The 12,234-nt window shown below is 42.3% G+C and overlaps 1 protein-coding gene across 1 annotated transcript in view; it reads right to left on the reverse strand.

Annotated features, from left to right (window-relative positions):
* Positions 1-12,234, reverse strand: part of LOC145394679 (uncharacterized) — a 92,330-nt gene that overhangs the window by 30,651 nt on the left and 49,445 nt on the right. The window lies entirely within an intron of this gene.

A 12,234-nucleotide genomic window follows, 5' to 3' on the forward strand; every position in this document is an offset into this window, starting at 1 on the left:
ACAGAAATGACAATGATTAGGTGGATGTGCAGCGCGTCCCTATGTCCAAGGCCTGGAGGGGCTGGGTTTACGATGGAAGAGTTGAGAGGTAGGATGGGACTGGAGTGTATTGGTGTTGTGATGAGGAGAGGTAGACTGAGATGGTTTGGACATGTGGAGAGGATGGGGGATGATAATTGGGTGAGGAAGGTGAGAAGTGTTAATATTGGAGGTGCGGTTATGAGGGGTAGACCGAGAAAGATATGGGACGAGGTCATTAAGTATGACCTCAGGGTTAAGGGACTGAACAGGGAGGCTGCAATGGATCGTGCAGTGTGGAGAGCCGCCATAAGGTGACCAAGGCCGACACATGCAAGCATGTTGGAGCCTTTAAAAATGAAAACGAAAACGAATATATATGTATATATATACAGTATATATATATATATATATATATATATATATATATATATATACTGTTACATAGCCTATGATTTCATCATCCTTTGTGTAATTTTAACGCACAGTATGCTGCATGTTTGATCACGAGTGTGTTCTGCCTCAGTCCCCCCCTTCTACCGTTATAGTAGAGTAAGTCGTCCTTTCTGTTGTTCAGTGCGGGATTTTCAGCTCTTTGTCCCCATGGCTTCATTTGCGCGTCCTTCTTACAAGTTGTATCAAGCTCTGCCGGCCCCTATATAATGAGCTCAGTCTCTGCATCATTGCCACTTAGATCTACTCCTCATTTTGTTCACATCTCTGTCCTCCCCTGTACAGTTATTATTATCGTGAGTTTCTCAGGAAGTCTCCAGCCATCTAGCAGCTGTGTGTAATTTGAGTATAACTGTTGTTGCATTTTTTCTTGTACTGTGTAGCATAAGGTTAGTTCTTGGGCCTAGTGAAGTTTTTGTAATTCATGTGAGGTTCTTTGTCAGCCATCATTAATAATAGTTTGTATCTGTAATAATTTATATTGCATTAACTGAGCATTACCCAGTGTATTTTCATTTTATCAGGGCTGACTTAGATAAATTTACTCTCGCTAATTTCGTGTTAATAGAGGCTATTGCAGTTAACCATATATTTAACCTGTTTTTTGCCATTACATTATCCTTATGAGTCCTGAATGTTTTGTTGTTAGTTTGAGCATTAAACTTTAACTTGTAATTTTACCTAACTCTTTTGTTTTGAACCTGGAACTTTACGGGACAGTAGTGATTTTTAGTATTCTCACTTAAAGTGTACATTATCTTTCTCTGTTCCATAACATAAATTTGGCGACCTCGCCAGGATATTCAGGATATTATCATAAGGATATTGCTTGATATTTTGTGACTGTTACTTATTCATGATGTCTACTATTACTACACTTGATGAAGCCAAAGATTTTTTGTCAAATGTGCAAACAGTGTGTGATGTAGAAAACAGAACAAAGAATGAACTTAAGCTTGTTGCTCAACAATTGGGAATTGTTGTTCGCTCTCATCATTCTAAAGATCAGATTGTTGACATGATTAATGAAAGTTTGTTTAATGTAACTCCTCCAAATGAGCAAACGCAGATTGAATTAGCTAAGTTACAGCTAGCCCTGCAGGAGGCCCGTGCTAGGGAGGCTGAGGCACAAGTTGAAATTGCTAGGATTCAGGCAGACCATGAGTATCGCATGAAACAATGTGGAACTGGATCATCTAGCTCTGATGATTTTGATGTGGCTAAAAATGTTAAACTTGTCCCTCCTTTTAATGAATCTGATTTAACAAAGTATTTTCAGTTGTTTGAGAGGGTAGCTACAGGTTTTAATTGGCCCAAAAAGTATTAGCCAGTACTCCTTCAAACTGTTCTCACTGGTAAAGCTCAAGTAACTTATGCATCTTTGCCTCAGGATCAATCTGATAATTATGATGTAGTTAAGAGTTTGATTCTTAAGGCCTATGAGCTTGTTCCTGAAGCCTATAGAGTAAAATTTAGGACAACTTATAAGCAAGATAAGCAATCCCATGTTGAGTATGCAAAAATCAAAGAAGATCTGTTAGAGCAGTGGTTAAATTCTAAGAATGTGGATTCTGATTTTGACAAATTTAAGCAGATGATTTTGCTGGAGGACTTCACAAGGTGTATTTATAAAGATGTAAGCCTATATCTTGATGAGAAAAGAATAGATAATTTATCTGATGCTGCAGTTTTAGCTGATGAATATGTTCTCACTCACAAGAGATATTCTAAAGAAAAAAAGAAAGCTGAGAGTAAGTACGTTGCCTCTACTCAGAGTACAGGTAACAGGAAAGAGAATAAAGATGATGTTTCTCAGGAAGTAAATACCAGCTTCACCTCTAGATTTCAGAAAAGTAAATGTACTTATTGTAGTAAGCTTGGTCATACTACGGAGAAATGTTTCAGGAGACAGCGTGATGTGAACAAAAAGGAGTCTTTAAATATTCAGTCAATTGGTCTAGTGTCCACCCTTGAGAGTTCCCATAATTCTTTAACTGAGTTAACTGAACCTGCTTTGAGGGGTAACTTAAATTCTCATGATGGAGCTCCTCTTTTGAGCAGTAACGTGGGTGACACTCTCAAGAGTTCATGTGCTAATTTCCTGTCTGATGGTTTTGTCAGTCCTCTGGACAGTAATGACAGGAAATCAGTTAAAATATATCGTGATACAGGTGCCTGCCAATCCCTTATGCTGACCAGTGTTCTAGGCTCTAATGTTAATTCCTCTGATGAAACTGTAATCTTACAAGGTGTAGGGAATAATTACTTCTCTGTCCCTCTGTGCAGAGTGAATTTAGAGTCTGGTTTTGTTAATGGTTCCGTTATGGTTGGGTTGGTTGAGACACTCCCAATGTCAGGTGTAACTTTCTTACTTGGAAATGATATTGGTGGAAGTCAAGTGTGTCCAGCTCCTCAGTTGTCTAGTGAGCCAGTGGCTGCGTCCCAGGATTGTGGTGTCCCTGATGTGTTCCCTGCATGTGCTGTCACTAGGGCTAAGTCTAAAGTTACTGGTGATTTAGAGGATAATGATGATGATGATGTTATCCTAGCTGACACTTTTCTTGCTAATTTGGACCACTCACTAAATGAGGCAGTACCCCGTAGTGTTGATAATTTGTCTCGTCAAGAGTTGGTTGAGTTGCAGGTTGCTGACCCTGAGTTGAAAGGTCTAGCTAACACTGCTTACAGTGAAGAAGAGTCAGCCGGTGCTTCTACTTGTTATTATGTAAAGTCAGGAGTACTTATGAGGAAGTGGAGACCCCCAACAGCATCAGCCGACTGTGAATGGGAGGTTGTACATCAAGTTGTCATCCCTCATGTTTGTATGCAGGATATCATTAGAGTGGCTCATGATTCCAGTTTGGCAGGACACCTTGGAGTGAGGAAGACTGTGGCACGCATTTTGAAACACTTCTACTGGCCAGGTATCTTCAGGGATGTTTCCTGGTATTGTAAGTCTTGTCACACCTGTCAAGTTGTGGGGAAGTGTAATCGGACCGAAAAGGTTGCACCTCTAGTTCCCATTCCTCCTTTTGAGGCGCCATTCACCCGTGTGTTGGTGGATATTGTGGGCCCTCTTCCTAAGACTTCTTCAGGATTTTCTTATGTGTTGACCCTGATTGATATGGCTACTCGTTATCCTGAAGCCATTCCACTTAGAAATATCTCAGCAAAGAACGTGGTTAAGGAAATGCTAGGGTTCTTCACAAAGTTTGGTCTGCCCAAGGAGGTACAGTCAGACCGGGGAAGTAATTTCATGTCGAATGTTTTCAAGCAGTCTCTGAAAGAGTTGGGCATCACCCAGATCACGTCTTCAGCTTACCATCCCCAGACCCAAGGAGCGTTGGAGAGATATCATCAAACACTCAAATCGATGCTCAAGAAATACTGTTTGGAACATCAAAAAGACTGGGATAAAGGTCTTCCATTTGTTGTGTTTGCCGCAAGAGAATCTCCAAATGAATCACTGGGCTTCTCACCTTTTGAACTACTGTTTGGCCATGAAGTAAGAGGACCCCTTAAGTTACTCAAGGAATGCTGGCTGTCGGAGGAAGATGACGTCAACCTGCTGGAGTATGTGATGAAGTTCAAAGAACGGCTGTCCACTGCTTTACAGCTGGCGAGAGAGAATTTAGGAGCTGCTCAGGAGAAGATGAAAACTTGGTATGATAAGAAGTCCAGGTTACGCCACTTTCAGCCAGGAGATCAGGTTTTGATTCTGCTACCGGTTCATGGGCAACCTCTTCAAGCCAAGTTTAGTGGTCCTTATTTCGTGGAGAAGAAACTCAGTGATATCAACTATGTCATCGCCACACCAGATCGTAGAAAGAGCAAGCAACTACGTCACATCAACATGCTAAAGTTATATCACAGGCGGGACGAAAATAATCCAGTCTGCACTGTAGCTGTTCCACCCGAGTCTGCAAGTGAAGCTCTCCCATGCAGCATGAGCCTGAGTGATAGTTTGGGGAAGAATCCTGATATCATGAATGATCTCCAGACTAAGCTTTCTCATCTACCTCCCGAGGAAAGGCAAGAGTTTTCGGCATTACTGCAGGAGTACCCGCAAGTGTTCCATGCCACTCCAGGAAGAACCACTGTGTTGATGCATCATGTCGATGTTGGAAACGCAAAGCCAATTAAATTGCCTCCTTACCGTGTGAACCCAGTGAAAGTTCCTCTCATCCAGAAGGAGCTTGGCTACCTGTTGGACCACAAGATGATTGAGCCCTGTCAGAGCGAGTGAAGTTCTCCTGTCACTCTAGTCCCTAAGCCAGGTGGGTCACAGCGGCTTTGCATCGACTACAGACGTGTTAATCAGATCACCAAAACAGACACTTACCCTCTCCCTCGTGTGGAAGATTGCGTAGACAAGATCGGAAAGGCTAGGTACATAAGTAAGTTTGATTTGTTAAAGGGACACTGGCAAGTACCTATGACTGAACGTGCTAGGGAGATCTCATGTTTTGTAACACTAGGAAAGACTTTTGCATGTTCTGTAATGCCATATGGCATGAAGAATGCACCAGCCACATTTCAGAAGCTCATGAATGTTGTAACAGAGGGTTTGGCAGGGTGTGTTGTTTATATTGATGATGTATTAATCTTCAGTGACAACTGGAAAGATCACCTATGCCATGTCAGTAAATTACTTGAGCGTTTAGTTCAGGCTAATCTTGTAGCTAATTTATCAAAGTGTGAGTTTGGTCAAGCTAAAGTTCAGTACCTTGGGTACGTAATTGGTGATGGACACATTGCACCGCCAGGACCTAAGGTTCAGGTTATAAGTGATCTTCCCAGACCTAAAAGTAGGAAAGAGCTACAAAGATTTTTGGGAATGGTAGGTTATTACAGGAGATTTGTTCTTAACTTTTCTATTCTTGTATCACCACTTACAGACCTACTGAAAAAGGGAGTTGAATTTGTATGGACCGATAACTGTGAATCCTCTTTCAACAAACTTAAAGCTATCCTATTAAGTCAGCCAGTGCTCGCTACTCCAAATTTTGCTAAGCCTTTTAAGATGGCTGTTGATGCAAGTGATACAGGAGCTGGGGCTGTTTTGCTGCAAGAGGATGATCAGGGTATTGAACACCCTGTATCTTATTATAGTAAGAAGTTCACTCCACCTCAAAAGAACTACTCAACTATTGAGAAAGAGCTTTTGGCCTTGATTTTGGGTTTACAGCATTTTTCATTTTATTTGTGTTCTGGTTTTGACCCCATAGTCATTTATACCGATCATAACCCACTGAAATTCCTTAGTAAGTTTAAAGATAAAAATCAGAGATTGACAAGATGGGGTCTACTTCTTCAGGAGTATTCATTAGACATACAGCATGTCAAGGGGAAAGAAAATGTTATTGCAGATTGCTTATCTAGACTTTAGACAGATTGTTTTAGAGTAATAAGAAATTTCCTTTGTAAATTTCTTTTTCTTTGTGGGGAGGTGTTACATAGCCTATGATTTCATCATCCTTTGTGTAATTTTAACGCACAGTATGCTGCATGTTTGATCACGAGCGTGTTCTGCCTCAGTCCCCCCCTTCTACCGTTATAGTAGAGTAAGTCGTCCTTTCTGTTGTTCAGTGCGGGATTTTCAGCTCTTTGTCCCCATGGCTTCATTTGCGCGTCCTTCTTACAAGTTGTATCAAGCTCTGCCGGCCCCTATATAATGAGCTCAGTCTCTGCATCATTGCCACTTAGATCTACTCCTCATTTTGTTCACATCTCTGTCCTCCCCTGTACAGTTATTATTATTGTGAGTTTCTCAGGAAGTCTCCAGCCATCTAGCAGCTGTGTGTAATTTGAGTATAACTGTTGTTGCATTTTTTCTTGTACTGTGTAGCATAAGGTTAGTTCTTGGGCCTAGTGAAGTTTTTGTAATTCATGTGAGGTTCTTTGTCAGCCATCATTAATAATAGTTTGTATCTGTAATAATTTATATTGCATTAACTGAGCATAACCCAGTGTATTTTCATTTTATCAGAGCTGACTTAGATAAATTTACTCTTGCTAATTTCGTGTTAATAGAGGCTATTGCAGTTAACCATATATTTAACCTGTTTTTTGCCATTACATTATCCTTATGAGTCCTGAATGTTTTGTTGTTAGTTTGAGCATTAAACTTTAACTTGTAATTTTACCTAACTCTTTTGTTTTGAACCTGGAACTTTACGGGACAGTAGTGATTTTTAGTATTCTCACTTAAAGTGTACATTATCTTTCTCTGTTCCATAACAATACATATATATAATATATATATATATATATATATATACATACTGTACACACACATATACAGTCAATCCTCCTAAATCACGTATTCATACAGCACGGATTCGTAAATTGCAGCTTAGTGGCCGTCAGACTGCTGGCAACCTTAAATCACTGTTAAGTCACGAAAATCGCAGACCTAGGCACCCAAGTGGGCCTTTTCTGAGGAGAACTGTAAACTGCGGCATTCAAACTGAAAATCGCGACCCAACAACCAATCACTGCGCGTCCCTGGTGGCATGTGTGCTTACTAATGCCACCAGGTTGTTGTTGTCTCGCCAGTCTGAACACTACAGACCATCACCATGGAGTGCGAGAGCTACCTGCCTTTTTTGTGCAACTTCCCCCCGCCTCCTACCTGCCATGGCCCCTCCTGACTGCCCGATGAAGCGCTCTAAACAATATGGCGTCAAGAAGCTGCCGCCGTTGTCGTACAGTTAACGTTTGGAGCTCATTCGTCGTGTTGAGAAGGGAGAGAAGTTTTCAAAGCTGGCAAAAGAATTTGGGAATAATGAGTCGACCATAAGGACGATCTACAAGAACAGGGAGAAGGTGAAGAAGGGCATCAAGGCTTACGGGACTGGGCTCATTGATGGCCGGGTGCGGTGCAGAGACGAAGCAGTAATTTGGACAGAAAGATGTCTGAAGATGTTCGTCCTGAGGCAGGCAAGGAAGAGTATTCCAGTCGACGGCTCAGTCATCAGGGAGAAGGCTAAGAGTTTTCACAAATTGGCAAGTCAACGGCTCGGTATCAACCCCCTTAAGCCCTTCCATGCTAGCCATGGGTGGTTGGCTAACTTTCAGACAAGAAAGCGCCTGAAGAACGTGCACACGACAGGATAGAGAGCATCTGCTGACGCGGCCGTGGCAGAGGACTTTCTGACCGTCCTCCAGGGAGTTTTGGTGGAGGGGGGTTATATGGCAGAAACTGTTTTCAACATGGATGAGACTGGACTCCAGTGGAAGTAGCTGCCTAGCACCACGTACATCCCATGTCAACACCGACCGGACCGGGGAAGGAAGCTCGACAAGGGGCGCTACACAGTCATTTTTTGCACCAATGCCAAGGGAATATTCAAGATGAAGCCTTTCATTATTAATAAGACAAGAAAACCCTGCGCCTTCCACAACCTCAAAGACATGGATCAGTCAGGGGTGTATTGGCGTCAGCAGGCTACGGCATGGGCTACTACAGCCTTAGTCATGGACTTGTTTGACAGATTTGTCGAGGATGCGAAGGCTCACTGCAAGAGTGTTAAAGTGCCATTCAAAGTGCTGCTGCTCATGGACAATGCTCCCGCTCACCCACAAGCCCTAACCTCACGCCACCCCAGCATCAAAGTTATGTTCTTCCCACCCAACACCACCTCTCTTCTCCAGCCACTTGACCAGGAGATAATAGTGAACATGAAGCTGTTTTACACCCAGTTATTTTATCGCCAGTTTACCTCAGCTGTCATCAACGATGCACCGGAGCGGAAGTTGTTGAGAAAGATCATGGCAGACAGCAGCGACAGCGACGCAGAGGTGGGTGTTGTTGAGCCTGACCACGGAGAACGTTGGGAGGTGTTGTCTGCATACCAGTTCTGGAGGAAATTTAACATCAAGGACTCTATCGACGCACTACTAGAGGCGTGGGGCAAGCTTAGTGTTGCAACAATTGCACGTGCCTGGCGCTTTCTCCTGCCTAACCTCACGAGTGAAGACGCACCAACTCAGGGTGTAGAGGACAACGTACAGGCTGTTGTTCAACTGGCTCGGAATCTGCCAGGCTGTGAAGTGTCAGCTAGTGACATAATGGATGTGATTACTGAGATGGGTGATGATGCTGAGGCTGTCGTGGAGGCTGTTATACAAGACGACGAGCACTTGGAAAGGCAGACTAACCGTGAAGTGAGTGAAGTGAATGTGCAAGAACGTGGCGGGCCTTCTATGAACGAGCTCAGTGATTTGCTTGTTTACGTAGACTTGGCCAAGGAGATTGTGAAATCCATTGAACGTGATGAGGAAAGGTGTAGTGAGAGTATTGGTTATCTAGAAAAAGCTGTGCATTTTTACAAGGGCTTGCATAATTGCAGAGTTAATGAGAGACATCAGGAACTCAACACCCACTATTTTGCCCGGGTAAGGGCAGAAGCTGAGCCTGAACCACAGCCTGGCCCTTCACACACTGAGGACGTGGATGATGTAGCATCTGTCATCTCTGAGACAGACTTTGAGGGCTTCCTGAGGGAGGCAGAGGAGCTGAAGAAGGGAGAACAGCATGAGGGAGCACCCCCACCTCATGCTGAGAGGTTCTAAGTTCTTCCCAACACCACCCCACTCCATTCACTTAAGCAATTTTGTCATAGGATTAAGGTGAGATCCCTTACCATTGCTTATTTCTATTTAACCCATTAACTGCTCTATACAGCCTGGGGTGTTCCGAGTGCAACTGCTCAATACAGCCCTGGCTGCGCAGGTGATTTTCTAATATAGTGCCATGGTGACCAAGGCCGACCCATGCAAGCATGTTTGAGCTTTCAAAACCGAAACCGAAAAAGAAAACGAAAACCATACATTCCAATAGGGAATCAGACACTTCAATGTTCATCCATGGCTTTACCAAGGTAAATATTGAGCTAATATTTCATTACTATATACTTTGGCATGAGTTCTCTCAATTCCTAGACATAATTTGGCCTTTGGGAAATTTCATTTTTACTCCTATGTCTGCGCACCACGGACATCTCCAAAAAACCGCCATGCGCAGTTAACAGGTTAATACATGCACTGAATATTCCTAAATTTGTACGTTTGTTTGATGGTGCCTAGATAGGTGTAGGTAGGGTGCTGTGTGGGCGGGTTGGCCAAAGTAGAGACCCAAATTGCTGCGATTTATGAGAATTGACTATATATATATATATATATATATATATATATATATATATATGTATATGAGAGAGGGGGGTGTGAGTTTGGAGCCAGGCAGTGAAATGGCGGGAGACAGGGCGACTTGGAGGTGATTTGTTTGTGGCCACCCCAAACGGGATTGAGGCGTCTGGCAATAGATAGATAAATAGACAGATGTATATATATATATATATATATATATATATATATATATATATATATATACATCTATCTATCTATATATATACATACAGGTATATATATACTGTATATGCTGCTGTGGATGGAAGAATAGATGTAGAAATGAAGTTTAGAATGAATGAAGTAGGAAAGGTGCTGAGAGGAATGAAACAAGTGTTTAATCCGTTAACCGCGCATGGCGTTTTTTTGGAGGTGTCCGTGGTGCGCAGACATAGGGGTAAAAATAAAATTTCCAAAAGGCCAAATTTTGTCTTAGGAATTGAGAGAACACATGCCAAAGTATATAGTAATGAAATATTAGCTCAATATTTACCTTGGTAAAGCCATGGATGAACATCGAAGTGTCTGATTCCCTATTGGAATGTATGGTTTTCGTTTTCTTTTTCGTTTTCTGTTTCAGTTTCGGTTTTGAAGGCTCAAACATGCTTGCATGGGTCAGCCTTGGTCACCATGGCACTATATTCGAAATTCACCTGCGCAGCCAGGGCTGTATTGAGCAGTTGCACCCGGAACAGCCCAGGCTGTATAGAGCAGTTAACGGGTTAAATGTCGTTCGCTTAGAACGGATGTAAAGAGAAGGCTGTATGAGGGTGTTGTGGTACCGACTGCATTATATGGGGCTGAAACATGGAATATGGGTGTAGCAGAGAGGAAAAGTTTGAATGTAATGGAGATCAGGCGTCTGAGGAGTATGTGTGGAGACTGGAGTGATGTGTATGGATCGAGTGAGAAATGATGAAGTGTGAAGGAGAACTGGAGTTGTTTGGGAGATGGCTGATCAAGTTGAGCAGAGGGTGTTGCGATGGTTTGGGCACATGGAGAGAATGGATAATGAGCGATTGGTGAAAAAGATAACTATGGTGATACCATTCTTAAGTGGCGGTTTGTGTGGGGCACGAACCTCTGTACAATGTTGCCACATGTTCCATACCTGCTATGTGAATGGCTCTGATATATGTAATAGGCATCACAATAAGATAAACACATAAGAATATAATGGTAACGTGTGTATTATAATATATGAAAGAACATTAAACTTATTATGTGTAAAATATTTATACGGCAATACAGAAATGTGGCATAATTATTTTACAGCGTTGCTTTAAAAAAAAAAGTAGTCACTTTTATTGGCTGTTACTGTATTTCTGGGGTTGGTAATAATGTCACAATTATGATTATAAGATAATGTGCAGGAATATAAGCAAAAATATGCCAATTTCTTAGTAAAAAAAATATATACATTAAACCCTCGTGAGAGGCAACACTCACACACACACCCAGTCCGACCTGGTCATCTGTGAGGGATAGTGGAATAGGCCTGTTTGGGGACACCTCTTTAAAAAAAAAAAAAATGCACCAAGACTTTTACCTCCTGGGTGGTGTGGAAATAAAGTCAAATTTACAATTTGTACATTATAAAGTACAAGAAAATAACCAAAATGTATCCTAAAATACCACAGACGAGAGAGAGAGAGAGAGAGAGAGAGAGAGAGAGAGGGGGGGGGGAGAAGGCAGACCAGGGGCAGTGTTGAGTGCAGCTGAGTGAGAGATGGAGGAAGGGAGGGAACGAAGGAGGGAGAGAGTGATTGAATTAAAACAAATCATGGCGCCACAACAACGAGGTCATCTGGCGTCATATGTAAAACAATAATATTTCTAAACATAATTAGATATAATAAAAACAAAATAAAGAAATGAAAGCACAAGTTTATAAGTCACTCATAAAAGAAACAAAATTCCCAAGGGTGAAGCACATCTCCCCCAGGAGAGAGAGAGAGAGAGAGAGAGAGAGAGAGAGAAGGCAGGCAAGGGGCAGTGTTGAGTGCACTGTCAAGCTGAGGGAAAGATGAAGGGAGGGAAGGAAGGAGGGCGAGAATGATTGAATGAAAACAAATCAAGGTGCCGCAACACCGAGGTCATCTGGCGTCATATGTAAAACAATAATATAATAAAAAACAAAATAAAGAAATGAAAGCACAGGTTTATAAGACACAAAAGAAACAAAATTCCCTAGGGTGATGCACATCTCCCCCCAGGAGAGAGAGAGAGAGAGAGAGAGAGAGGCATCGCGAGTATGGAAAATGTGGCAACACTGTACAGAGGTTCGTGCCCCACCCAAACTGCCAGTTAAGAATGGTACGACCATAGATCTGATGCGAAAGGTGTAAGACTGAGACGAAGACCACGAATAGGATGGATGGACAGAGTGAAGAGAGTGTTGGATGCGAGAGGGATGTCTGTTGAGCAAGGAAGAGTGGCTGTGCATGATAGAAACGAATGGAGAGAATTTATGAATGAATAAATGATGATGCAGCCCTGAGGGGATATTCTCCCGCATTTGGTCTGATCAGCTGATCAGGTCAGGTGCGAGTAAGGGGATGGGTCTGTTATGAC

The sequence above is a fragment of the Coenobita brevimanus genome, chromosome 28, assembly GCF_032717465.1.
Source record: "Coenobita brevimanus isolate Jiangsu-jjx chromosome 28, ASM3271746v2, whole genome shotgun sequence".
Taxonomy (NCBI): domain Eukaryota; kingdom Metazoa; phylum Arthropoda; class Malacostraca; order Decapoda; family Coenobitidae; genus Coenobita; species Coenobita brevimanus.